Source organism: Rattus rattus, chromosome 8 (genome assembly GCF_011064425.1).
Source record: "Rattus rattus isolate New Zealand chromosome 8, Rrattus_CSIRO_v1, whole genome shotgun sequence".
NCBI lineage: Eukaryota > Metazoa > Chordata > Mammalia > Rodentia > Muridae > Rattus > Rattus rattus.
Window position 1 is genome coordinate 19317789 of NC_046161.1, and position 27582 is coordinate 19345370.

Below are 27582 nucleotides of genomic sequence, written 5' to 3' on the forward strand. Positions count from 1 at the left end.
GAGGTTTGTACTTTCCTGACAGGAAATGGGCGGGTAACTGTAAGTCCCTTGAAGGTAATTCCCTCCCTCTTGCTCCTGGCACTACAACTCATTTTCCTTTGGTAATCCTTGGATGAACTTGGTCTTGAAGAAATTTCGCTGCCTGTGGTTAAGGCAGACATCAACAGAGAATGAAAAGAATCACCAGTCTACGGCAGATACAGTTTGTTCTAGTCCAGAAATCCCCAAACAAGGCTTCCTTAATCACGGGGTCAGGCTGTGCCTGGAGAAGAAACTCAACCAGGTGGGGCCTATTGACATATTGTTCTCCCAGGGTTCCCCAAGTTTCCATTCTCTAGTCTGAATCAATATAATAGTCACCACAAGGAGCTCCGTCCTTACAAAGTGGGCAGCCGTTCCATTGAGTCCTTTGTGGGATGAAGCAGGCTATAAATACATGCAGTTCTCTGTGAACTGTAAGCAGCACACATTTCCGATGAAAGCCTCTCATGGCTCCTGTAGTCAGGGCACTCCTGTGCGTGACAGGAAGGCTGAGGCACCAAGGATTCCACGAAGCAACAGTTCTCAACTCGTGGCTCAAGATCCATTTGAGGTGGTCAAATGAGCCTTTCACAGGGGTTACCTTGGACCATCAGAAAACACCAGTCTTAACATCGAGATTCATAATGGTAGCCAAGTTATGTTATGAAGTAGCAAGGAGAATAATGTTGGGCTGGTCACTTTAACATGAGGAACTGCACGAAAGGGTCACAGCATTAGGAAGGTTGAGACCCATTGCCCTAAAGGGAATCAGATGGGTGAAGGACAGACATTTACATTTGAAGCTTTTAAGACTTTGCATACCTGTTCCTTGCACCACCCTCTTTCAAAACCCAAATATTCTTCCCTAAGCACAGGGCAGGAGGGCAAGAAGAGCAGTAGTGAGGAGAGATGTGCCTTTGTCCCATCCACTGAGTGTACCCAGGACCAGTCACTCCATCCAGTGTTCTTTACCACGCAACCATGGGCAACCAGGAAAGAAATATTGTCTGGACAGCCCCGAGACAGGAGTTGGTTCACCTGGTGGCTACTTCCAGACAGAGCCTTCATCTGTACTCTAAGTTGTGGGCATTGTTGTCCTGCTTGAGTCTAACTGCTCCTATTTGGATTCTCTGGGAAGTCTGAGTGAGCTCGATGCAAGAAATCTATTTTTTCTTCACTGTTTCCTGACAAACTTGGGGAAATAAGACCAAATGTTCCCCTAAGCCTCGGGTTCTTAAGGCATCATATATCCTCTCTCTAGGATTCCTGATGCTCAGTGGCTTGACCCCCACTAGACTCAAAGGCAGTGAGGTTTTCAAATGAGACGTATCTAGGACCTGTGTGTATAGGTGAGTGTGGACACAGAAGCAGTCTCCTTTCCACTGGAGATCAGGTCTTCTGACGCTTGAGAACCCCCATTTGTGCTGGTGTTGAGTTTTCGGTAACAGTTCAGCCTGGGTCTTGCTTTCCTTTGGAATGTTCCTGTCCGTCGATGTCCTGGCTGATGAGGTCCAGTCATATGATCCAAGTTGGCAGATGTTTCGGTGACATCGCTAAGAATTTTTCATGAATAAGAACAGAACAAGGGTTTAGGATTCACTTCCTGGGTCCCCGAAGCTGAACTAAGTTTATGAGATCTCTGTTTTAAGAATTCACATCCAAGTTGCCAGCCACCTTTCTGAGTATTCTACAAAAAAAGAATTTGATTGATTTTTATTTATTTATTTTTTTTTAGGTCTCTCCTTGGTCCACTTCTAAACCCACATAAAAGCAGTTTGGGACTGGTCAGAGCCCCACAGAAAGAAATTGGAGAAGGAGATTTTTGGATAAAGGTTTTCCCCCCCTTTTTTATGAAGATAATTGGCAGTAATAGCAACTTTCAGCATAGATCCCATATCCTTTATCTTGATCAGAAAACATTTTGGATGGGGTGATGGGGTGGGGGTGAGCTCTTGCCTGCAATCCTCCCTCTCAGGGGCTCTGAATAGGACATTCATTGGCAGAAAGGCAGAGCTTACAAGTGCTGGGGGAAGGGTGGAAATCAGGGAGGTAGCCAGGCTTGGGCTCTTTTCTCCTTGGGGAGGGAGGGAGCTATTTCTTTGCTTTACGTGCAAAGAATTGCTTTGTTTGCCAAGTTGGTCTCAATCCTGTTTACATGAAAGACATCGAACATTTATTTTGTGCCGGTTTCTTTTTTTTCTTTCTTTGCCAGTCAGAGGGTCCTAGGCAAATCAATAAACAAGACCCTGCTCTGTTCTCGGTTTGTGGCTGGGGATTTCGACAGGGTAACCCTTCAATGACTGGATGAGCCACTTCTGGGCTCTGAGTTTAGCTGCGAGTGACACATCTGTCATACTAAGCGCCCGGTGTCCCGGAGGACACGCCAGACCTCTGGGGACTTGGGGTTGTGTGGCACATAGCATAGGTAGGAGAGAAAACATTAGTGCTTGTTCTCACAGAGACCGACTGAATCCCTGGAGCATGTGGTATGGTTTCCTCTAATCTTAGCCCAGTCAACAGCCAACATTGTTGTTGGTTATTAAATCAACCAAAACGCTTTCAGGGCTGGGGCCCTGATATTTGACTCCATAGCATTTCATGATATAGGATCCCATAGAGGCGCTCCATGCTGTGGGCAAAAAATATTTTCTTAATTTTTTTTTTTCCTTCCTAAATTTACCTGCTGTGAACTTAGAGTGACCCTTTGTTCTCTTTGGGGACAACTGGAAAAAATAAAAGAAAATGTAGCCATTATAAAAGCCTTTCTTTAACCCGTTTTGAAGCAGCCTGTGTTCCTCTGTTAAGGGTCAAAGGGCGGCTTCCTAGTCGCTCACTGTTTATCAATCCTGGCCGTTTAAGTTCTTCTTACCTCCCGTTAGCTTCAGTTGGAACAGCACAGTAGGGTGGAAAGGAGTAAAGTTTTGATGTTGGACAAAGCTAGAGTTGGACACCGATTCCAAACCGTTCTAGGGTTGTCCTTAGAGGAGTGCTGGCTCCCCTCTAAGCCCAATCTCCTATCTTAGGGATGGGAGTGATGAGAGCTTCTGAGATGCTATCTAAAAGTAAATAGCACAGTCAGCACATTGTGGGTGGGGCCTGGTAAACCATAACCGTTATTACTTTTATTCCGTAGTCTCAGACATCTATGACAGGAATCCTCACTACAAGGGGGTCTGTAACACTTGTCAGGGCTCAGACAATGACACCTGTAGTATGACTTTTGGGCACATGAACCCTGAATATAAAAGGAATTGAAAAGTCCAAAAAAGCTGCTGCAGACCTCGGGCCATTCTCCCTCTAGCCTTCTCCGTCTTCCCAACTCCTCACTCCAGTACAGAGACAGATTCTAACATTCCCTTATCAACCCAAGTACCAGATTCACCAACAAAAGAGCCCAGTCGCCTTCAGCCTCCTTACTATGGCTTCAATAACCAGAGAAAATGAAAGTTCTAACCATAGAGGAAGACGACAAACTGCACATCATACCTACAGCACAGGGAACAGGCCCAGGCCGTAGAGTGCTCTCAGGGCCGGCCTGCATCTCTCACCGTTCCTAAGTTCCTACAATCAGTGCCCTCAAGTGCACAATACCTCTGTTGATTTATTTATTTTTTCTACCTTACAGGATTCCTGTTTCCCTCTGAGGACAGGATGCCTCTAGGGCAGAATCCTGTCTTTAGGCACATTAGGGACAGGTTGGATCTAAGATGGCTCCAGAGACTTCAAACAACGTTCAACTTCATTATCATTCCTCCCGAGTGCTACACAGCACCCCCCAGCACCAGGAGAGCTGACAGTTGCTTGGCAATGATTAGAAAACTGGAAAAGAAGAGCCGCCTGAATTCTCAGAAAACCTCGGCTCATTCCCAGAAAACCGGGAACACATCCCTTTGCTCACATATCCTTCCCCCTCCTTTCTCTCAGTCTACACCTATGACCTCCTGACCCCAAGGCTGGAGAGGTTCAAGCTCTGCTTTTCCTGGATATCGGACAGAAAGTCTCCTTCCCTGTTCAATTGCTGCTTAGTTTGTTGTTGGCTTCACAGTTCAGACAGGGGAAGAGGATCCAGGCTGGGGGTAAAAACATCGACAGAACTTTCTGGAAGGGAGTGAAAACTGTGTGTCACCCCTGCACCCTGGCTGAGCTTCTAGGTAGAAAAGGGGTCAGGAGGCAGGCAAGGATCAGGGGCAATAGGCAACTTCCTCCCTCTACTACCTCAGTTTTAGTCTATGTGCAATGAGAAGAGCAGTCCCTATTTCTCCTCCAATTATGTCCAATAAGAAGTAAAGGGACTGTGCCTCTAGGGATGGATGCTTTCAGGATCTTGAAACCATTGCCGTATGGATAGACAGCGGTGGCAGTGGCTGCAGCAAGCAGGAAGCAGAAGCAAGAAGACAATGTTCCAGGTCACCCCTGACCTCACAGAAAGCTCAATGGCAGCCTTGGATTTAGGAGTCTTCGCTCACCTCTCCAAAAGCTAAGTACAAACTGTCTGAGAAGCAACAGATCTCGAAAAAGTCTACCAGATGAGCCATATATAACTTTCTCCTGGTGTGCTCCTTCTGAAGGGCAAATTTAACCGAAAATTGGCTCTATTGTGAATGTCTTCCAGTCTCACATCAGTGATACAAATGACCAAAGGCTATGTAACTTGCAAAAGGTAGAAGGTGGTGAAATGATTCTAAGTCCTCCCCAGTCAGCATCTCTGTGCCCAGAAAAGGAAGATCCCCACTGTGGTTCTCATACCCCGCTCGCCTGCACTGCTCCCAAGCATGGCTACACTTCTGCTTCCTCGTACTTTTCTGAATGAACCCTTTGCTTATATTGGCTTTCTGTGTCCTTTATTTAGGCCCTGTCAACATCCTCTCAGACACAGAAGCCCCAGAATCTTTAGTGGCACAATGGCTTGCTCACAATCACATAGGACGTATATGTATTTATGTATGTATAAATATCAAACATGTTACCCAAAAACTCCTCCACCCTATGAACGTAACATTTATTAAGTAATCCTTTCCTTTTGTCAGAGTTAGACACGGCTTGTGACTTTGAGCATGTCCACATTTGAAAAAGTATAAAATTAAAAGGAAAAAAAAATAATGTTGACTTGGTTAAGATTTGAGTATAGGGTCTGAGCACTTCTTAGCAGTCCTTACTTAGTTGAGCAAAAATGCTTCTCGGGATCAGAAAAAGTGGGGAATAATAAATTAATATCCAATGAGGATTTATAATAGGTTGGGCATTGTTATGAACTCTTTAAACAAGTCAAACTTACTTTAAATGACTGGAATGCTCCCCGGTGTGACTGGCGATTGTTAGCCCCATTTTACACATGGAATATATAGAATCTCGGGGATATTGAAAAATGCCTGTCTCAGGGTCACATGGATGTAAAGTTGTACTAAACTTTTAACACAGCCTCCAGTGGCATCCATTGCAGGTTTCATCTGTGTGAGATTTGTACAAAGATTCTTCTGAGGCTTAGTTCAAGTAAGGGGCTCAGGGCAACGTGAATCGTAACACAGCTACATAATAAAAGCCAAGCAAAATGACCACGTTAGAGGAAAGTCGTATCTCATGAAAGGATTATGTATGGAAGTCATTGCCAAGGGAGAAAAATCACAGAGTCAAGTTACCCTTGGAAATTTTAATTTCCTTAACCAAGTTCTACTCAGGACACTGTGATGCAGGCTGTCGCAAGTGCAGAGCCGTGAGGTTGTGGGTCCTTTGCAAACTCCCATGGGCCCTTCGTATTTCCGGTCCTAGCCTCTCCCTCTGTGAAACAACAGTACTGAAATAGATGGCTTTATTGATGACTGGGTAGAATTGAAATCACGTCAAAGGAAACAGCAGCACAGCCCAACAGGACTGCACATCGCAGCTAACTTAAGGCCACTTTGTGTTGGTCAGGCCTTCTGGCACTTTCTACCTTCAGATCTGTTAGAAGGATCAAGAGAAGGGAAAACTTGATAAGGGCCATTAAGCGGGCTACTGCATTACATTAGCATGGTGCCTTGGTGCTTACTGTCAGTTGTCCTTTGAAGTCTGTGGTGCTCGGTGACCTTTGGTCATGACCATTCTGCCAAATGGCTTGTTAACATTTATCTTCATCACTCACCTGACTCAGTTTCCCTTCTGTCCTGTAAATGTACTGTTCATCAAGGATCAAGACACCTTTCTAAATTTTTGGCTGTCAGAACTCTCACTTATTTATGCCAAAGGCACAGTCTTCCACCTAGAGTCATCTGGGCACCATGTTCTGTTTGCTACAGTCTTTACCCTCGGGAATCTTCTACTGCGTGGCCTTCTTCACTTTTTCTCTTAGAAACAATGACATATCCTTTACGCTACTTGTTGGAAGTCAAGCTGACTCTCCCTCTTGCCTCTCAGAAGTTACTTCCTGATGTTTCTGGTGCAGCAGTGGCTTCTCCTCCGTAGATAAGCCATGAACGTCAGGCTCTCTCAGGAGCCTCCTCTCTCTTACTCTTGGCTTGGCCAGAAACTTTTGTGGATAATCATGGTAGTCTTTGGTCTCTGGTATCTCTCCAGTTTCATTGGATGCATGTGTCTTCGGGATCAATTGTTCCTAAAAGTTCCTGCATCGCTTCCAAGGTAAACCTAAGTAGAGCCTGGTCATCGCCCACCGACTCAGTATTCACCGTGTCTCAGAGCTTAGGAAGTCTGCACAGTACACGGTACACTGTCTGTGGGAGTCTGCATGCTTAAGATTTCTTTCTGCTTCTGCACCACCCCTGTATTTCTACTCCTGTGCATTCAACCCTGCCTGGAAATTCAGCGGTTCTTCAGAAAATCTGTATGTTTAATGGGGTTACAGCAGGAGTTTTTATAAGTTTCAAAAACTTATCTGCAAGAATAGTTGCACATAAATAGCCAAAACATATATTAAAGGAATGAATTGTAAGAGAAACTAATTGATAGGAAATTGTAACAAAGTTGCGTGCATATAAGCGTACAGAAACTGTATTAGGATAGGGTAATAAAATAGAGCAAATTATTTCAAATGAAAGAATATGCCTACTTTTAGTATGCCAAAAGACAGTATTTTAAAAATGTACAATAGCTTAGCCAATAAATGATGCTAGTATAATTTTAATTAAACAATTAAGCTAATTCTTTACTTTTCTCTGTACACTAAAACAAATTCCAAGAAGATATAAAAAAAACAGAGGTTAACTATTTATATATTCTATGTACGTGGGAGGTCTTTTAGACATTAACCTCAAGGCCAGAATCATAAAAAGTTGGGTATGTCACTACATAAATATGAAATTATGCATCAAAAGCTATCATAAACAGAGCTGAAAAGCAAATGGTGAAACCGGGGAAAGTATTTCTAACATTTAAAATAAACAGGAGATTAATATGTTCAATATGTAAAGGACCATTGCAAAGCCTACAAGAAATAAATAAACACTACAATAGAGACAAGGGCGCAAGGCCATAAGCAGAGAATTCACAGTGAAGTCATGTGAATGGCCGGTAAGGATCTGAAATGTGCTTGTTCTTCAAATCAAGGAATCTCAATGTTCTACAAATTACCTGCAAGGAATACTGCTTACTTTATGCAGTCTCCATCCTTCAGATTTTTTTTAAAGAACATTCAAGTAAAACAAAAAAGACAAAGTGTGAAAACTGTGTAAAATGTATTTTTATTGGTTTTGTCATCTTTTAGCTGCCTAAGAGTGATCTTTTAAGAATGCATACATTGAAAAAAGTATCTACCAATAAATACATTTTAAGGGAAAAATGTAGTCTGCAGATCAGAATGTACCGTGGGGGAACCATTTGAGAGCAATATGTTTGGAAACACAGAAACAAGTAGAAGAGAATACGGGTGTGCATGAATAAAATGTTAGCAAGGCAAAGCTAATAGATGCTATTTACTTTCTTATCTTTTTGCATCTACTTTGTAATGTTTTGAACCATGTTGTCTTTCAGTATAAGATAGGTAGGAATGTCTAACCTGTGCATTTAAGATCAATGTGGAATGACAGCTTATATAGCTGTAGTGCTGTAAGTAGGCCCTTGAGCATTCCACAAATGGGAGAGCATCCGAGTATTGATTCCTCTCTTATGGAAGTGTAGGACCTTGGTTTTCAGACATGGAGTTTATGCGACTGGAAGTGGTAGGAGGTAGAATCTCCAGTGGGACTGGTACCCAAGCAGGGGATGGCCTGAATCGTGGGTGATGCTGCAGTAAGGTGAGAGCCTCCATCATTCATGATTAGAAGGTATCAAGGGGCAGGGAAAGGACTGAGACAGACAGACCCTCTTACTTTCTCCCTTGCTCTCTTCCCCTCCTGCCTACTTGCCTGGAGCTGAGGTTACATTGTTTTCTTCTTGGTTCCCTAGAGTCATCATAGTATTTCTTTCTGCAAACTTGTTCTCCCTGTAGAGTGAGAATTTGTGTTTCTTTTAAAACAAAAAACAAAAAACAAAAAACAACCAAACTGGTTATGTTATGTGAATGTCTTTGTTTTAATCCTAGGTGTGGGATATGGGACTGCTTCGGATTGTCCACAGCAGCTGACTATGATTTGTCCCATGCTGTAGGAGGAGCGTGATTTTTGCCAGCTATAGACAGTTTATGTTTGGAATTCTGGGGACTCTTGAGAGGGCCCTGAGAGGGCCTATGGGGGTGCTACTCTCCTCTTCTGCTACTGGTTCGTGCTGCTGCATTTGCTGTTGTTGGATTGTGGGATTGTGGGATTGCTGGATTCCTGGTTGGAGATATTCCGATGATGTAGATTGCACTTGTCCCAAGGAATTCAATGCCCCTAATCATGAAGAAGTAGTCTAATGGCCGAAACTTCCTTTCCCCTTTAACCTTTTTTCTGTCCTACCCAATGTTGAAGAGTTGGAATGGATTAGGGTGGAATGCTGGTTGGAAGAGTGAATCACAGTTGGTACTATGCCACCAGTCTAGGTGATACTCTCTCCTCTCCCAAAACTTAGGTGGTGCTAGGCCATTGGACTATCCTCACTTGAAAGAAGAGTCGAGGCTTTAGTCTACACCCGTCAGTGATTTTTAACTAACCTTTATCTCTCCAGTCAGACCATAAGCTCCATGCAGGCGAGAGACTTGTCTTTAATTCTTCAGTTCCCCCATGTATATTCAATTTTCTGTCTGATCCTTGATGCTGAAGCAGGGGCTCATAAGGTCATGGACAGTTTCAATTGATAGAAACCTTAAAGAAACTGTGGGAATGGAGGCATTAAAGTTACCCCAAAGAAGGCCTGAGATGCCTCAGATGGAGAAAATATTATTTTAGACTTGTTTTATTTGTGTGTGTGTGTGTGTGTGTGTGTCTGTATGTGTATGTGCATGTGTGTGCATATGTGCATGAGTCCAGGAAACTGAACTCAGGTGCTCTGTAAGAACAGTGTCTTAGTTATTTTCTTGTCAGTGTGGAGACACCATGACCAAGGTAACATATAGAAGAAAGCATTTAATGGGACCTTACAATTTCAGAGAGTGAGTCCATGACCATCATGGAGGGGAGGATGGTGGCCAGCTCGTAGATATGGCCCTGAGAAGTAGCTGAGAACTTAGATGTGATCCATAAAGACCAGGTAGATAGAACTGCGAATGGCTTAGGTTTTTGAGACCTCAAAGTCTACCACCAATGACACACTTCTTCCAACATGGCCACAGCTCCTCCAACAAGGACACACTTCCTCCAATAAGGATACACCTCCTCCAACAAGGACACACCTCCTCCAACAAGGACACACCTCCTCCAACAAGGACACACTTCCTCCAACAAGGACACACTTCTTCCAACATGACCACACCTCCTCCAACAAGGACACACCTCCTCCAACAAGGACACACCTCCTCCAACAAGGACACACCTCCTCCAACAAGGACACACCTTCCCATCCTTCCCAAGCTATTTTTACCAACTGTGGACCAAGCACTCAAATATACGAGCCTATGTAGCCATTCTCATTCACAGGACCACAAATACTATGTATTCTTAACTGTGGAGCCATCTCAGTTCTGTTAGTGACGTTCTCTAAGTGGATTCACATCTCAGATAAGTGCGGGAGCAGACTGTCTATGTGGGTTGGCTGGGAGAATCTGTGCTGAATATTTCACATATTCACATCTTAACCAGACTTAGGGCTCTTTGTGAAATTCTCTGTATCCTATTCACTGGCACCGTCCCTTTCCTTGCTGATGAGCCAACCCACTGAGTATTTGTGAAGCCTTTGATGCCTGTCACTTGAGTCAGGTCTACCTTGTTGGTCTCTTGTTTCTGATGGTTTGACTCTGGGATCCAAAGACTGGGGGGTAAATGTTTAATCAGCCCTGTTTATTCTATCCATTCCAACACTAATATTCAAAGAGTGTGGGTGGGAAGCTCAAAGAATATTATATTCAGTCAGGGATGGATGCTGAGCGGAGATGGAGAAGAGGCGTGAGATTCTGAACAGGCGAGGCATCTTTAGCAAAGAGAATCTGAGAGGTGTCTGCGACGTCTCAGCGGCTGGAGCTCAGGTATCCCCGAATGAAGGTGCACATTGCTGCGTAGCACACTTCTGCTTTCCTGTGCTGGCTCCAGCCAGCTTAGCATGGGCAGAATCTATGATCCCCAGGGCAGGCCTGCAGAGCAGCTTGTCTCTTTAAGAGGTTATTATTTCTGCAAAGTTCTAATGTTCCTTGCTTATGCTCTGCCCCGTGAATGCTTGTTAATGCAGTTTCATTGTTGCCTAGGGAAAACGAACCCCAGCGACCCACTATAATAACTGCTTTCATGTGGGGCCCTGGCCTCTGGGTCTGGGTAGTATCCTTTACAAATGAGCAAAAGTGGCCACAGTTATATTAGGCAACGTTGCCAGAGGTCTATGATAAAATCTGCAGTCACTGCCAGGGACAGTGTGAACCCTGTCAGTCTGAGGATTAACTTTTCTGTAGTAACAGCTAAGCCGCCCACCCCACCCCCATTTTTAAGGTCTCACAGAGTGCCAGACGCTGTGTGCTGATGGTGGGAATGGGGCTGGGGGAAAGGCTTTCCTTTGCCTGCATTCCATTAGTGTAATGATGAATATCGAATATGCATATTTTATTCTAGTTTACCAAAGAGGAACTTTTGGGTGTCCTACCCAAAGTTACGGGGGTGACAAATGCTCTACTCCAAAGGTCCCTCCTCTGGCTCCCTTTAAGGCAACTCAGGAATGTTAAGACAAAGTTGTAAAATTAAGAGTGGGAATCGCTTACCCATCGGTCCACAGGAGCTAAGGCCGTCGTTTCCCTCATTATCTATGTTGGAGACTTAGTGCCCAGGATAGTGACACTGGGGAGTACTGGGGTCTAGTGGCTGCTGGTCCCAGACAGAGGGCTGCTAGGAGACATCCTACCTTCTTATGTGATCACTGCCCTACTAGTTCCTACACCATGGGGCACCCTACCCCCACCCCCACAAAGTCCAGTCATACATGACCCTTATTCCTAAACTTTTAGACCCTAAACAATGAAGCAAATAGGCTTCTTCTTGTTAGAAAACACCCATCTGTAGTGACAATTTTGAAAATTTTGGTTTCTTTAAAAAAATAGACCACAGAAATATTCTGAAAATGTGTTTACATTTTAATCTCAGGTATAGATGTGGGGCTGCTTCAGATTATCCACAGCGGCTGACTATGATTTGCCTTACGCTCTAGCAGGGGTGGGATTTTGCCAGCTACAGATAGTTTCTGAGATTGTGTGATGGTTAGAATTCTGGGGACTTTTTAAAGGATACATAAATGTTAGGGCTCCAAGAGGATGTAGACGTGTGTGTGTGTGTGTGTGTGTGTGTGTGTGTGTGTGTGTGTGTGTGTGTTGTTTGATTTTTGTTGGTTGCTGTTGGTCATGGTTTCTTAAGTAGTTATGTGCAAAGAAACAACAACAGAAAGAAATTAGACATTCTGATGGCAAAGGTCAAACTTGGCCCAAGGAACTTGACACCCCAATCAGCAGGAGGTAGTCTGACAATAGTGTAGCCCCCTTTCTGACCTCTGATTTTATCCAGGGATCTCTTTCCTTTTCCCCCTAACCTTTTTCTTTCCTATCTAGTGTTAGAGACTTGAAACGGTAGGAGAAGAGGGGTGGAAAAGGATGGAAGGAAGAAGATACAAAGTTACATAGACAGTTATACTGGGCCTTAGATATTTTGCTGCAGTCATGAAAGGGACAGTATGAAACAAAAGTTAAAGAGACAACCAGGAGTTGTAGAAGCACAAATGCGCCTTATAATTTACTGGAGAACTTGGTTGCACTGGGCAGATATATATATATATATATATATATATATATATATATATATATATATATGACTGCATGCATATATATGACTTTGCCCAATTTTCCTCAAACTTGCTAGTTTAGGAACTAAAATTCCCTACATCCTCAGAGTCTAGCAGCCTCCTGTTTCAAGTAGAAAGTAGATTAGGACAGTGGGGCACAGCAGTGGCAGTGTCAAAGAAGGAGGCTCAAAACTGCATCTGCAAGACAACCCTACCTTATTCATGGTGCACTGTCTACTCAGCCACGGCTTTGGGACAAACTGTTGCACATTTTCCAGATCCAGGGCAGGTGCTCTGAGCTGACAGGGCTGTGCCTCACCTGTCAGTAAGTGTGGAACTATTATATAAGACATTGTGCTGGCCAAGCGGACAATTGACTCAGCCCCGGAAGAGGTGTAGGAATCCCAGGACACAGTAAGCACGGGAGTCCCCTTCCCTGAAGGTCTTTTAGCATCAGCCTACAGCCAAGGCTGAGAACAGTGCCTGAGCTGTCCTGGATTTGTTGTTGATTAGCTGTGGGACTTGGGGGATTTCAAGCTGTTCACTTAATTCCTCCGATACTTACTTTTCACATCTGTAAAGTGGCCACAGGGATGTTCCAAAAATTAACCGAGATGCTTGCAGGTTCCCAGCAGAGTGCCTTCCTCAGCAAGCATTTGTTTCCTGTACGGTCCCTTCTCTGTACAGGATGAGTGGAGCTCGGCCTGCAGGTGGGAGAGTTCAGCCCAAACAGAATTTTCTTAGACTTGGGATATTCCCAGTGCACCACAATGATGACTTGAGAAATGTCCCTCTTAGGACCCATCTGGTTTGTCTGTTTTCGAAAGTTAGGATTTTGCAAAGTGTTTAAAGACGCTTAGTATTAGTTCAGCCAGATCTAAAGCATACTCAGATTCAAGAATCACTTCTGCAGTCAGTAGAGTAATTTCTCCCCACTCCCCTTCCCTCCCTTCTTTTCCCCTCCCCTCTTCTCTGTTTCTTTCCCTTCCTTCCCCTCTCCACTCTCCTCCCTCCCATCCCAACAACTTTCCTCTCTATCCTTCCCTCTTCCCTTAGATTTATTAGCTGTAAGCACTTGGGTATGTTGTTTCCCTTGAGCGACTTAACTCTTTTATCTATAAAACCAAAGGACAAAGGCATCCGTTAATGGGGTCCTCGACAGCGTCAATATTCTGAGACAAGAGGAATCATCCTTTTATTTATTTAGCAGAGAGAGAGAGAGAGAGAGAGAGAGAGAGAGAGAGAGAGAGAGAGAGAGAACTTTGAAGTCAGCCCAAGTGCTCATGACAACACTTGCCCTGGGTCACAGGTCACCAGGTTCTCTCTCCCGCCTGGAGGTGGCTCCTTAGACTCACTCTTCTGAAGATCCCATGCTCTGACTTACTTCAGCAGCAGCAGGAGGCATGTTGACCTCAGAGACCGTTGGCAAAGCCAGTCCAGGAGAGTTTGGGGAGGTCTAATGACCAACCTGTTATTCTCAGTGTTCATGGGCACACGTGCCTATCCCAGGCTTCTCTGAAGGCCTGCTTTGACTGGCCCTGAAGGTTTGGCACGAACGCAGTCTATTCAATAAGAAAGCGCTCATGTGAGGGAACACCCTGGGATGTCAAAACCGGAATACGGATGGAAAGCAAACTGCAGAACACAAACTCCTATTTGTGTTCACGTATCCATGGGATTTCTGCAAGTTATTGTGCACTGTCTCTAACTCATCCCTCGCAGCCCATTTTTCTGTTATATGAGGGGGAAAATTGCTTGGGAAAGCTGCACTGGCCACGTGCCATTTTAAGGCTGAGAATCTCCAAGATTTAGCCTTTGATTCTCAGTTATCTGGTGAGGAAGCAAGGACAATGGCAGGGCTTCCCTCTTATGTCCTGCTAAATCTAAGGAAAATCAACACCCTGCTTGTCAGAACACTCCACGAAAAGATTGGTAGACTATCTCTGCTCTCGGGTTGACAGCCTCGGTTTCTTATCACCCTCCATTGATCTGTGGAGTCCAGAACAAGCCACCTGGGCCCTGACATGCCTGAAACCCTCTCGGTACCTCTCATGTTCTGAAATTCTGTCCTCAGCAAGAGGATGCTCTTTTGTTTTGGAGTGTCAGCAGAGCTTTAGGAACAATACCAACCCTTTTGTATATGCCATCTCCGTCATTCTTGTCACAAGAGTGGGTAATGACGCTGTGATCCCCACTTTCCACACGCAGCTGGCAAGGCTGATGAATAACCTCTCCATCATATAGCGGGCAGATGGGAGAGCCCATGGGTTTTCCCTCGGAAGGGCTAGAGACTGGCTGCTTGACCAATGCCCTTCTGCCTTCGCCAGCCAGCTGGGTTAGGATGACGATCGGCAGGAAGGGGTGCAGCACAGAGCCCATGTTTCAGACAGCGGCTGTCAATAAAGTTGAGCTGCTTTCCCGGGACACATCCCCTCTCTTCACAAGCCAGAGCAGAACGACAATTGTCCAGATCTTGAGTCAGCAGCACATTCTGCACCTTGCAAATCGCCACCAGAACTTGCCTGAGTCTTGGCCAAGGACCCTTGTCCTGATGTCCCTGTTAGTCTTTCTATTACCCATCTTCCTATAGAACTTCAAGGGCCCTGGGCAAGTAATGTGATTGGCTGGCTGAGCCAGTCTTGGGTGACTCTATAGCTCTGCTTTTGAATCACTCAGATATTTCATTGGCCAGCACGCTTTCTCCTTGGGTTTTGTCAGCAAAGAACTTGCTTGGATAAATATGGGTTCGGTGCCCTGCTGCTTGGGAGGGGCGCTGCATCGCTCCTGCTGCCCTCGAGTCATTACTTCGTTTGGAAGAGAAAGTACATCTTCTCTGCATCTGCCTGCTGCCGCGTCAGCTGCTTGTCATGTTGTCCTCTTGGATCCATCCATACTCAGTGTCACACAGGGAAAACAGATCCGCGTTGAGCATAAACATGGATCAGCTTTGTACTCTGTCTCCATAAAAATCCCCCTGGTACAGACAGATAGGGGCAGGGTTGGCTGCCGTAGCTCCCAAATACAGTGTGTGTTAGCTCACCATCATGGTCCATGGCCCTAGCAGCCTGGGTCCTGGAAAAGGGATTAAGAGATTAGTAAGAGGGCATGTTTCAAGCGTCCTTTTGATTCACTGCGGCTTTTCAGTTATGCTTGGTGCGTGGCAACAGGAAGGGCACTCTCAGTATAAACTGATGTACTGGTGCATGGCCTGGACCCGATGGGTATCATATGGCCCAGGCATCTGGACAATGTAGAGACATGATCAAGTTTCTTCATGAACACAGCAAATTATCCGGATTTTGCAACAAATATTGGCTGGCGGGCTATGGACTATGTTAATTGAGGAATAATGGTTCTCTAGATCTATAGCTTATTATGTGGGATAGGTTGGTAGATTGAAGAATCGTTTAATGGACGTTGTTTCCTGGAAATATAGGAAGGGGGAGGTTGTTATTTTAAACTTGAGACGAGCTTCCTAGGACAGGTAAGCAGAACTATTTTAAAATGGCATTTATCCCTGATGAAACCGAATTCTCTTCCCTGTGCAGCCACAGGAAATGGCTAAAGGCCAACCATCTCGCACTGTCATTTTTATGAATGGGGCCATTTTAGGCATCCCTAAAGTGGAAAGCCCTATCACAGTCATTATAAATTATGGCCTTTGATCTTTGCCAGAGAATATGACTTCTAGATTGGACAGTGTTATCCCCTGATATTCTATGCTTGCATTTTTCTTGACTTATCCATTCACTCAGCAACTATTTTATTGGACATAAACTATACGAGAGCGATGAAAATCTAAGCGAATATAGAATGTAATGTTTATGCTCTGTCCCACTTTGCTTCCCGTTGCTGCTTAACACCATGACCAAAAGCGACTTAAGGAAGAAAAGGTTTATTTGTATTATACGTCCTGACCATCGACCGTCATAGAAGGAAGTCAGGGAAGGAGCATAAGAGAAAGACCCAAAGCAGAGGGCACAGAGGAATGCTGTTTACTGACTTTGCCTGAGGCTTATGCTCAGCTACCTGTCTTACTCCTCCCAGAGCCTCCTGCCCAGGGGTGGCCCTACCCACAGTAGGGTGGGCCTTCTCATATCAACTACTACTAAAAGAAATCAGTCACACAGACACATTAAGAGTCAGTATGACAGGGGTTATTTCCTCCAGTGAAGTACTTTCCTGTCAGATGACTCTAATTTGTGTCCTCTTGACCAAATCTAAGCAGCCCACGCTTTAAAGTCAGGGTGTATGGGTGAAACATGTTACCATAGAGTCAATTATAAAGACACTCCAGATAGTTTATAAGTGAGGGAGATGGCAACCAGAGTGATGGGACTTGCAGTTGGAACTCAAGACAAGGTCAATATGGCGGTCATATTGTATGTAGTAGTCACTGTGAAAAACCCCATGAGATAAACATACAAGAAGGACAAGGTTTATTCTGAGTGTGCCGGTGCACATCTTTCATACTAGCCCGTAGGGGACAGTTTGAGGCCAGCCTGGTGAAGTCTAGGTCCTCCAGGGCTACTTAGTGAGACCCTGTCACACTCATACACATGAGAAGAGGTTTGTTTTTGATTCAGAGTTTCAGCGATTTCCCCAATCACTTGGCCAAGCCACTTTGGGCCCCTCATGATGCAGAATACTATGGTCCAAGCATAAAGAGAGGAAACGCTTTATCTAGTGGTGGTGCCTGGGAAGCAGAGAGTAAAGGCCGGAATCTCAGTATTCCCTTCAGTATCATGCCTCCAACAATCCGACACCTTTTCAGTAGACCCACATATTAAAGGAGCCATCACCTCCCTGTGGTAGCAGAGACTAACTAAGTCTTTCACATACGAACCTTGGAGGGAACTCTTAAATACAAATCATGAATGGGCAGATTGTGTCAGAACTTGAACCCTCAAATGCTGGGTATTTAGACATTATCATGTAAGAGTAAGGAACTTCTAGACGTCCTTGAGATGAGATATGAATGCCATGGGAACACTGTTGGTTTAGAAAGAATGTTAATTTGGTAGGGATTCCCAGAATAGATTGGCAGTGATGTGGGTGTGACAAGTGGCCTGGAGACCCAAAAGGAGGCCATGGCCATAGTCCCAGAGTGACAGGAGGAGGACCTTAGCATCGCAAGAGGAAAGGGAAAGGTTTTACTTGAGAAATAAGTAAGCCAAGGTGTGAGGGACATGGATAATGGCTGGTATCTTTGGTGAGCTTCCCACATGTGTGACAAACACTAAGGCTCCTTCTGGTCTCCCTTCGTAGGAACTCTGTGAAGTAGGGCTCCCGATTAACCAGTTTCCAATGAGAAAACAGGAGCAGAGGGGTCAAGTAACGTGGCCAAAGTTGCATCCAGACCTGGATTTCCCTCCCAACTTCTGACTGCTGCGTGCACACTCCTGCTGGATTGTTGAGGGGATCAGGGTAGAGTGTGGAGAGGAGAGAAAGTAACCATTGAAATATATTAGCAACGGAATATCTTAAAACGAGTTTGTCTTTCTATGATCTTCTTGCTATAGGCTGCATATAGGTAGTATGAAATAGGAATGAGTATATTTCCCCATGGAAACAAAATAACTCTGTGGGTTGAAAATGGAAATTCATTCAAAATATCCTGTTTCAAAATAGACACAAATTCCAATGTTTGGCTTAATTCGTTTTGTGTACATGTCTCACACGTACAGGTCTGCCTTTGTATACATGTGCATAAGTGACACATAGCCAGTGAATAAATTTAACCTCGATTCAAGCTTGAGGTGAAAAGTAGCTGGAGTTTTGACTTTCAAAAACTCTGTTTATTTCCCTTTCTCTGTCGATAACTCCCGGTTGTAATACTGAAATCTTAAAAATACAGCACAGCAAGCTTGCAAAATGGGCATAGTGTTCTCTGGGCAGTCTGAGTTGAACAACACATAATTTGGCACAGTTTGGCAGGCCTGAGCTTAAGACAAATACACGCTTGAGGAGCATAGAGGCTTTACTATTTCTACATGAGTTCATGCAGTGTACACGGGCTGAACTGATCAGAACCCCAAGTGCCCTCTCTCCACCCCACACCAAGCTTTCATGAGTGCGGCATTCACAGCACGGTATTTCTGACTCCCGGAGAGAGAACTTGTTATTTTGAATTACCATCTGTGCTCGGGCAGAGCCATGAATGCTGTATCTTATCATCCTATCATCCCTGCGACACCCCTGCCCTCAATGGCATCTCCCAGAGATTGCAAAGACAGAGAGAAAGAACAAAAACGTGCCTCCTCGGGTAACTTGGGAATTAGAAAGAGGGTCGTGACATAGACCTGACCAGTCAAAGTATGACTGGCTGGCTAGTTTTAACATCCAGAGTTGCTAATGCACTCCAAAGAGGAAAGTATAAATGCAGAATTGCTCAAGTTCTTGAGGGGAAAAAAAGAAATAAAAACCAAGTCTCCTCAAGAGCCTATACATGATACTATATTGAACAAGGCATATCCAGCCTCTGATGTCACCTGCTAGGGAACCTGTAGAATTCTTTCAATTGTTTTCTCTGAGTAGAGAACTGGGTTTGTCCTGAGCTTCCATATTTTCTCTCATCTGGATCCTGGAACTAAGGAAACAAAGTGTAGGAAATGAATGATCACAGATGAGACCTTGTTATGAGTGCATTGGCTATAAGAAAAGCAAGATATTTTCAAAAGAATAGGACCTAGAGCTCTTCTCCCCTAGCATTAAGTCAGCTGCCGGGTCCACACATGTGCCTTATCAAGGATTCCGGCGCTCCTTGAACCAATTTTCTTTGACACTTTCTGTAGGTACGTAGAACGTTTTTATCCAGAGTGTGATCTCCAGATATGAGCCCCCACAAGACTAAGATCCCATCCAGCCTTTTGGGTAGATATCTTTGGATTATATGACCTAAAGAAAGAAGGGAGTAAAGGAGTGAAGAAGATGCACATTGACTTAGAAGAACCATGCAAACCAGAGAACAACTTGAAAACAATCCGCAAGCTGGTTGAACGGTCGGTGACAAACTGCAGCACCCCCTACTGGTCCGGAGGACTTTTTTGGAAAGCATTATGGCTCCAGGACCACAGGGAAGGTAACCAGTATGACCAGGAGTCTGAACCCCATTGTGGTGCTCTGTCTACCAGCAGGGGAGTTTCTGTCTGCCTTTGATGCCTTTGAATTCATAAAGTACATGCTTTCGTAAAGAAATGGAGACTTGGGTCCTCTAGGTAGAGTGTAAAGCTACTCGGGAGAGAAATAAAACTGAGAGGACAGAGAACATACTGAAAAGAACTTAATCACGGTGAAGGAAGCCAAAGCTAATAAACAGGGCTGATGGGCTCTTCTGGCCTCCAACCGTGGGTGAGCATGGTTATTGTACGATTGCTTTAAATCATGCTAATCTCAATGCCAAAAGCCACTTTGAATGATGAAGTGAAAGGACCTTCAATGGCGACCTGGAGGCTCTGGGTTACTGCCGCGGCTGGGTGGGGCCGCTGTCAACCCTCAGGCAAGCTCTGGATCCTGTCTGAGGGGCCAGGGCGGTCTTTACAGGAGACTCGCAGAACTGGAAGGTTTCAGTTTGGTTTGGAGTTTTGTTGTGTGTTTCTTGGCAGGAGGCGGTCATGCGACCACGGAGCACCCTGCATTAATGGCTGAAGTACCACCTACTAGCCAGACCAATGGGGCTTCTCCAAGCAGCCTTTCTGCGGACTTGTGAAACTTTCTGACCCCGCGGCCTCACTCTGTTTTTTGGGCAAAATGGAGGCTCCTGCCCTAAAGTGCAAACTTCAAATAACAGACAAAAGAGGAATAGAGCACCGCTCTGTAGGGGGATATCCTGGTGGTGATAAGGGAAAATTATTTTGTAAAATAGCGAATCTGAGTCTCAGAAACAAAACTCTCTTAGTTTTAAGGTGGTTTGATCAACCAGCAGGTAAAGGGATTTGCTGCTCAGGCCTGATGAGGTCGAGTTCTTGAAGCTATGTGGGAAGGTGAGGCAGCCTGAAGGTGGGAAGGCGAGAACTGACTTCACAAAGTTGTTCTGTGAACTTCATGTCCATACTGTGGCCACAGTGTACACATGCTCATACACACGCACACACGCTTGTATGCACGCATGCATGTGCACACCACGGTCTTGACTTGTCTGCTTTCTTTCTCAGATTTCTTTGACTTTTTCATCCCCTCAAAACTTGGGGAATAATTGAGATGATGTCCTAAGGACCTAGAAGGTTTGGATGGTTTGGTTTTTTGTTTGTTTGTTTGCTTACTTGTTTGATTGTCTGTCTGTTTTTTGGGTTCCAGAGAGTTGAGATGAATGTTGTCAGAACCTTGGTGTTTGCTTTGCATCCACGATAAACATTGTTGGAAACAAGATGAGACCAAGGGATGTATGGCTTTATGATTATTTCCTTTAAACAAAAAGAAAAAGAGAAATCCTTTGTTGAACCCAAATCGTTTCAAATTGTGTCTAAATGCACTATTTTCTGCTAGTTGGTAGAAGGGCAGATGTCTTTATTTTCCTAATCTATCTTGGGAATCTAAAGAAAATAAAAATGTTTCCTCTGGTGTTGAAGAGATGCTCAGCCGTTAAGGTCACATGTTACTCTTGAAAAGGACTTGAGCTTAATTCCTGGGGCTCATGACAAGTGACTCACAACTGCCCTGTAACTCGAGCTTTAGTGGCTCTGATGCCCTCTTGGGGACATGTACTCACAGAAACTGCACACACACACACACACACACACACACACACACACACACACACACACACAATCAAATACACACAAAACACAAAACAAAGCAGAAAGCCTTCAAAGTTTCAAAGTAAGTTTATTTAATTTGGGACATAGCAATGACAGAGTTATTTATAAAGTATTTATTTATGTCAGAGGCAGACGCTGAATGATAAGGCCCGCGTTCATTTTTGAGGCTGTGATGTCCAAATTACAGGACAGACTTAGTGCCAGTTGAATCTCCTCACTCCCCAATAGAACAAGACTAAAATGTTAGAAGGGGCTGGAGAGATGGCTCAGCAGTTAAGAGCACTGGCTGCTCTTGCAAAGGTCCTGAGTTCAATTCCCAGCAACCACATAGTGGCTCACAATCACCATCACAATCAGGGGGATCTGGTGTGTCTGAAGATAGCGGCAGGGTACTCCTATACATAAAATAAATAAATAAATCTTTTTTAAAATTAGAAAAAATAAGAATAAAAATGGACATCATTTCATATAAGATTTACATTTCATATGATATATAAAAGGCAAGGCATACAGAACTGCTAGGTACATTGTGTGTGTGAATGTGAGTGTGTGTGTGTGTGTGTGCGTAGTGGGAGGGTGTGCAGGGTATGTGTGAGTGTATATGTGTGTGAGTATGTCTATGTGTGTTCATGTGTATGTGTGTGTTTATGTGTGTGGTATGTGTGTATATGTGTGTGAATGTGTCTGTGTGTGTATGTGTGTGTGTGTGTGAGTGTGTGTGTGTGTGTGTGTGTGTGTGAGTGTGTGTGTGTGTGTGTGTGTGTGTGTGTGTGTGTGAGTGTGTGTGTGTGTGTGTGTGTGTGTGTGTGTGTGTGTGTGTGTGTGAGTGTGTGTGAGTGTGTGTGAGTGTGTGTGTGTGTGTGTGTGTGTGTGTGTGTGTGTGTGTGTGTGTGTGTGTGTGTGTGTGTGTGTGTGTGTGTGTGTGTGTGTGTGTGTGTGGGGTGTGTGTGTGTGTATATGTATGTGTGTGTGTGTGTGTGTGTGTGAATGTGGGTGTATGTGTATATGTGTGAGTATGTGTGTGTGTGGTGATGTGTGAGTGTGTGTGTGTGTGTGTGTGTGTGTGTGTGTGTAGTATGTATCTATGTTCACACATGTGGAAGAGTGAGAATAAGAAGCCCTGACTGACGGCTCAGGCCTGAAACCCGGGTTGTGTAATAGTGATGGACGTTGTGGTAGACTCTGTATCTGCCGGTTCTTTTGTGCCTGTGCTTGTTGGTGGGAGGAAGGACAGTTCCCATCATTTGTGAGTTTTAGGGAGGCAATCTGATCTGGTCCTCCGCTGTCTTCACTGCAGCTCTTGGAGAACAGTAACGTGGAGCACATAACGGGAGCGCAGGGATGGATGAGTTTCTTAGAAGATGAAGACTGAGATCCAGCCCAAGCCAACTGCTGCCCGCCCTTCCTACTACCATGGCCAAGAACAGTTGGCACCAAAATATACCTTAGGTCCCCAAGGGGACATCTTCCGAGTATTTGCTCTCAGTCTGGGAACAAAAATTTTTATTTCTGTGACAACGTAAGTCTTTAAATGTCTCCTTTATGGGCCACCTTAGAGGAAGGCTCACAAAGAGGTCAAAGCACCCACTGAAGTTAACTACTTTTCACGTGGCTTAGACTCACGATGCTCTGCTTTCCCTTCAGCGTTCTCCATCTCCAGGAGTAGTAGCTGTGCGAGAACAGCGGGGTTTCCCATGGAGTCGTTCTTTTGCGGGAGAAGGGCCTTGCTGTAGTGGTGACCTTGGCATTAGAATTCATTTCAACACGGACACTCCAGGAGAACTTTCCATGCGCCCCACCTCCCAGGCATAGCGCACTTTTCAAACTCTCAAAGACATTATTTATTAAAGTGTCTGACAAATGGTGGCATTCCACCAAAATGTGTCGCTGTGGATTTTCCTCTTGTTGGCTGTTTCACAATTTGGAGCCTCCCAGGCATATGGGAAAGTCTCGCTTCCTACCTGAGCCAAAAAACATTCATCAGACCGATATGGGCTGAGGTAACCAAGCATTGAGGGCCTTGCTTGTACCAGTAGGTGGTCAATATGTATTTATTCAAACAATCATTTTTATTTTTAATTAGTAGCTGAATAGCGTGTGGAGAGATGCTTTTTTTTTTTAAACGCAAAGTACTACGGGAGCCTGTCTACCATTTTTAATTAATCTAATTAATCTAGGGAATTTTAATTAATCTCTTTAATCTAGGGAATGCATTGCCAACTTGAGATCTTATAAAAGGACAGTCTCCTGTCTTGGCAAAGGGCTGGGATATGGTCAATTTGAACCCACCCCGTATGGGTTGATGAATCAAAGTTCTTGCAACTGTAAATCAAGTGGTTCTTTACTTCATGATTTATATCAAGAATTTAGATACCAGAAGCAATGATTTTTGTCTCATTATTCTAAACTAAAAAGTTAGGAGAAGGGTAGTCAGTACAGTCAGTGTCTTCTGTACTCCGCAGACCATATTTGAACACTCATGGCATGGAAAGAGATGTGTCCTCAACAAAACGTTAAGTGAAAAGCAGAATACCAGAGATGAAATAATGTTAATTAACAGTTTTTCGAACCTAAGACACACACAGGGGAAGCCTGGTGGAGAGCAGTCACCAATACTTTGGATTTTTCTCTGGCAGGATTATGTAAAATTTTTCCTTAAATTTACTTTTCAAGTGGCACTAATAAAAACTACACTTTAAAATGAAACACTCTTCTGATTAAAAAAAAAATCATTAACGCAATTTTCGCTTGAACAACTGATTAATTTATGAAAAGCTACAAACCAAGTTATATTATTTAATTGAGGCAGGCCCCCTTTTTAATTTGTAAAAGTTCAGGTTTCTTAAAGGAAACACACAAAATGAAATGGCTAAGGAAAACCCAAGGACCAGGAATTTTTATAAAAAGGACGAATAGGAGTACACGGTTGGTTCACAGTATAAAAGCAAGACAGATGCAGTTCTACAGAGAGTACAGACCTTCGAAACTGTGACCCTAGAGAGAAGATGACCACCCCAGCACCAACAGCAGCAGGACCTGCCCAGTAAGGCAGCTCATTGCTGTGGCTGAGGAGGAAGCCCCTCCCCCCCCAAGGAAGCAAGGCAGCGTCTGAAAGACAACAGGCCAGCCCCCTCTAGCCCTACGAGGTTTCTATGGCATCCTCCAACGACGGTCCACATTAGACGTCTAGAACAACATCCAGTGAATTATATATGGGTCTGACTTAATCTGCACCCTTTGAACTAAGACAGAATCCCAGACCAAGACTTTGGGATGGCTTCCTCTTGTGTGCAGGCTTACCCGGTGGCTGGTTTCTAATTGGTAGAACATGGCACCCAGGACACAATATGGGTTCCATGATCCACGCTGAGAAGCCATTACCTTGTGCCTTATTAGCATACCGTCTCCCTGAAAGTTTTGGTGAGTAAGCTGCCTTGTTCTACATGCACACATGGCAAGGGACTGAGGACAGATATAAACCAAACGTCAACTAGAGGCCGGACTTCTGCCTAGTAGCACAAAGGAACCGAGTCTGGTTAGCCATAGCAGTGAGCTTCAACTTTTCCCGAAGCTGCAGCAGTCAGAGAGGCTCCTGCCCTGTGGAGAATCCAACTGCAGCTGTGTGGCAGACTATGAAACATGGTGTCTGGCATGGGGAAGGCTGGAATTCTTGGCCAGTGGAAGCCATGAGATAATAAGGCACATTATTTTAAGGCTCTGAGTTGGTGGTGATTTGTTACACAGTGCTGGATGACCAAACACAATCATTTCCATACGAGCTTAAAGCTCGGCTTTACTGAGCCAGAACCCATGCTATCGACTTCTTCTCCCCAGCTTGGACTTTACCTCTTTTGGCACAGTCTTCTAACTACACTAGACATATGCACTGCTTAAAGACAGGGAGATTATATGTGGAGTACATCACTAGGTAACGTTAGCATTGATCATCACAGAATATGGTCAGGAAAACCTAGAAGGGATGTCCCAGGCTGCATGGGACAGCTCCCTGCTACAACAAATAAGTAACTTGCTTTGCTGAATACCGTAGGTCATCTCAATACAATGGTAAATATTTGTGTTCTTGAACATTCTGCACGTCGGGAAAGACACAGTATAAGAGATGAAGCATACACAGGTTTCCAGGGCAGTTGCATGGAAAAGGCTCACAGAGCTAGAAATCAATCTGGTAAATTAGGAAGTGGGTGGTAAGTCTGGACAGGCTCAGGACACTGTGGGGCACATGGCTGGCTTTATGACGACGTAGACTTGTGCCGACTACCTTTACTTTTTAAAGTAATCTTTCTGCATCGAAAGATTTGTCTTATTTTCATTTTACAAAGCCCTTCAAAGAACAACCTCCTTGAATATTTGTAATAATAATCTGCCTAAAATACGCAGATACTGTGTGGTTATAGAAAAAAATTTTCTTTGATAATTTATTTTTATTTTGTGTTCATTGGTTTTTGCCTGGAGCTATCTATGCCTGTGTCAGAAGGTGTCAGAACCTGCTAGGTGGTTACTGGAAATTGAACCCCGGTCGTCTTGAAAGAGCAGTCAGTGTTTGTAACTGCTGAGCCATCTCTCCTGCCCCCAAATACATTTTTTTTGCTGTTTTGTTTGTTTGTTTTTATTTTTACCTCTGCGGTGCTGAGGATTGGGGCTTTTTGCATGTTTGACAAGTGCTCTACCACTGAACCGCACCTTTTGTTCCATTTTTCACACCATTATTCTATGAGTTTGGTTGTTTCAACAACCCTGTAGCAAACATGCAGTAAGCCAGACCTAGACAAGATCCACATCATCAGTACCACTTCCTCCCGCTCCGAATCTGGTCCCCTTAGTAGGGCTTCAAGGACAATAACACTTTATGGAGCTCTTGTCTCTAATGATGATGGGCCGTCTGCGTCCTCTCTGAGACCCTACTGAAGGCATTCTGGGCTATTTCTCTATTCAGAAAGGTCTCCATAGAGGCGTGCACCTTCCTTGTCTTCATCATGGACGTGCGGTAAGTGGAAATGCACTGTGGATTTTCTTCCCTTCTGAGGAGACCCTGGAAGGGCAGAGCCTGTGTTCTCACTCGTTATTTAGATACCGGAAGTTCTACTAACACTCGCTCTACTAAACATCTCACCGTGAATTTTCTCAGAGTTCCCCTTCCCCCTTCCCCCTTTCTCTTGCCCTCTCTTCAGCCGTGTGTTCTTCTTTTGCTTCTGTTTTAATCTCCTGGGGCTCACTAAGTTGTTTGTTTGGTTTTTAGCTTTTGCCCCATGATTGTAATTAGCTCTGTTCGCAGTCTTTATCACCATGGGACCCTTTATCTAAGCTAAGCACTTGGTAGTTTTTGTTCAACTCTATCTCTTGTCTTAGACAGTGAACACTTTAGGGATAGGACCAGCTCCCTTCAGCAGCCCGGACACGTACTCCAGATCCTACACTTAGATTCTATGAGGGTCTTGGTTGAGCTAATAAGTAATTCATGACTTTGGGAGACATGTAGACAAATTCAGTTGGGAAAATGTTTATTGATAATCTGCCATGTGGCAGACACTGAACCAAGCTCGTTCAAACAAGAACAAGTCACTGTGTCTCACCCTAAAGTTGTCAGAATATAGTAAAGAAGCCACAATGAGAAAGAATGGCAGTAACAAACTTCTGAGAGGTGTGAGGTTGAACTGTAGGAAGTGGCTTTCCTGTGGGTTAGAGACAACGGAGAATGATGGGATGTTATACGATTCAACCGATTAAAGATTATGCCGCCAGAAGACAAGGTTGGATAAGTAGTGGGTCCGAGGTGTTCCTCTTCGGTAAGGGCTTTAATTCCAGGGCTTGGAAGGATGACAGACATTTGAATCCTGAGCAAACAGAAAGGAATGAATATTCTGAGCAGATAAATCTGAGACGTGATTAACTCCCAGACAAGAAGGACGGCTGCTGAGCTAATGGACGGGAAGATCCAGCACAGATCAGGTTTCAGACGCCGACTTCAGAGGAGGAAACAGACTTTTAAAACCTATCACTTCCTGTGTTTCTTGCTATTAAAATTAATATATCATAAAATCCCAGATTGTATGATACTTGGCATTTCTTAGTGGGCAAAATCATAGATGCCAAGGATACTCACTGTCCATTACTGTGTATCACATTATCCCCAGGGACATTTCCTATCCCTCAGCTTCTTCAAGCCGAAATTCCAGGTACAGCTTAGCCAGGCCATCTCCCCAAGTGTCCACTGGGAATACAGTCATCTTGAGGTTAACAGGGCAGGATTCATACTCTAATGAAATGTGTATTTGAGATGTCGCAGTACTTGATAACTTTGGAATAAAACCACTCGGGCTTTTCCATGTGGACCACTCTGCATTGCAGCTCCTATCTCAGTCCTAAATGCCAAGAGAGCAGAGGGAACAGAACAGGGTGTACATGGTGGAAGGAACAGTCCTTCACAAAGCGTCACCCTGTCCCTTCTGCAACACTTAGATTTTTAGATTGAGAC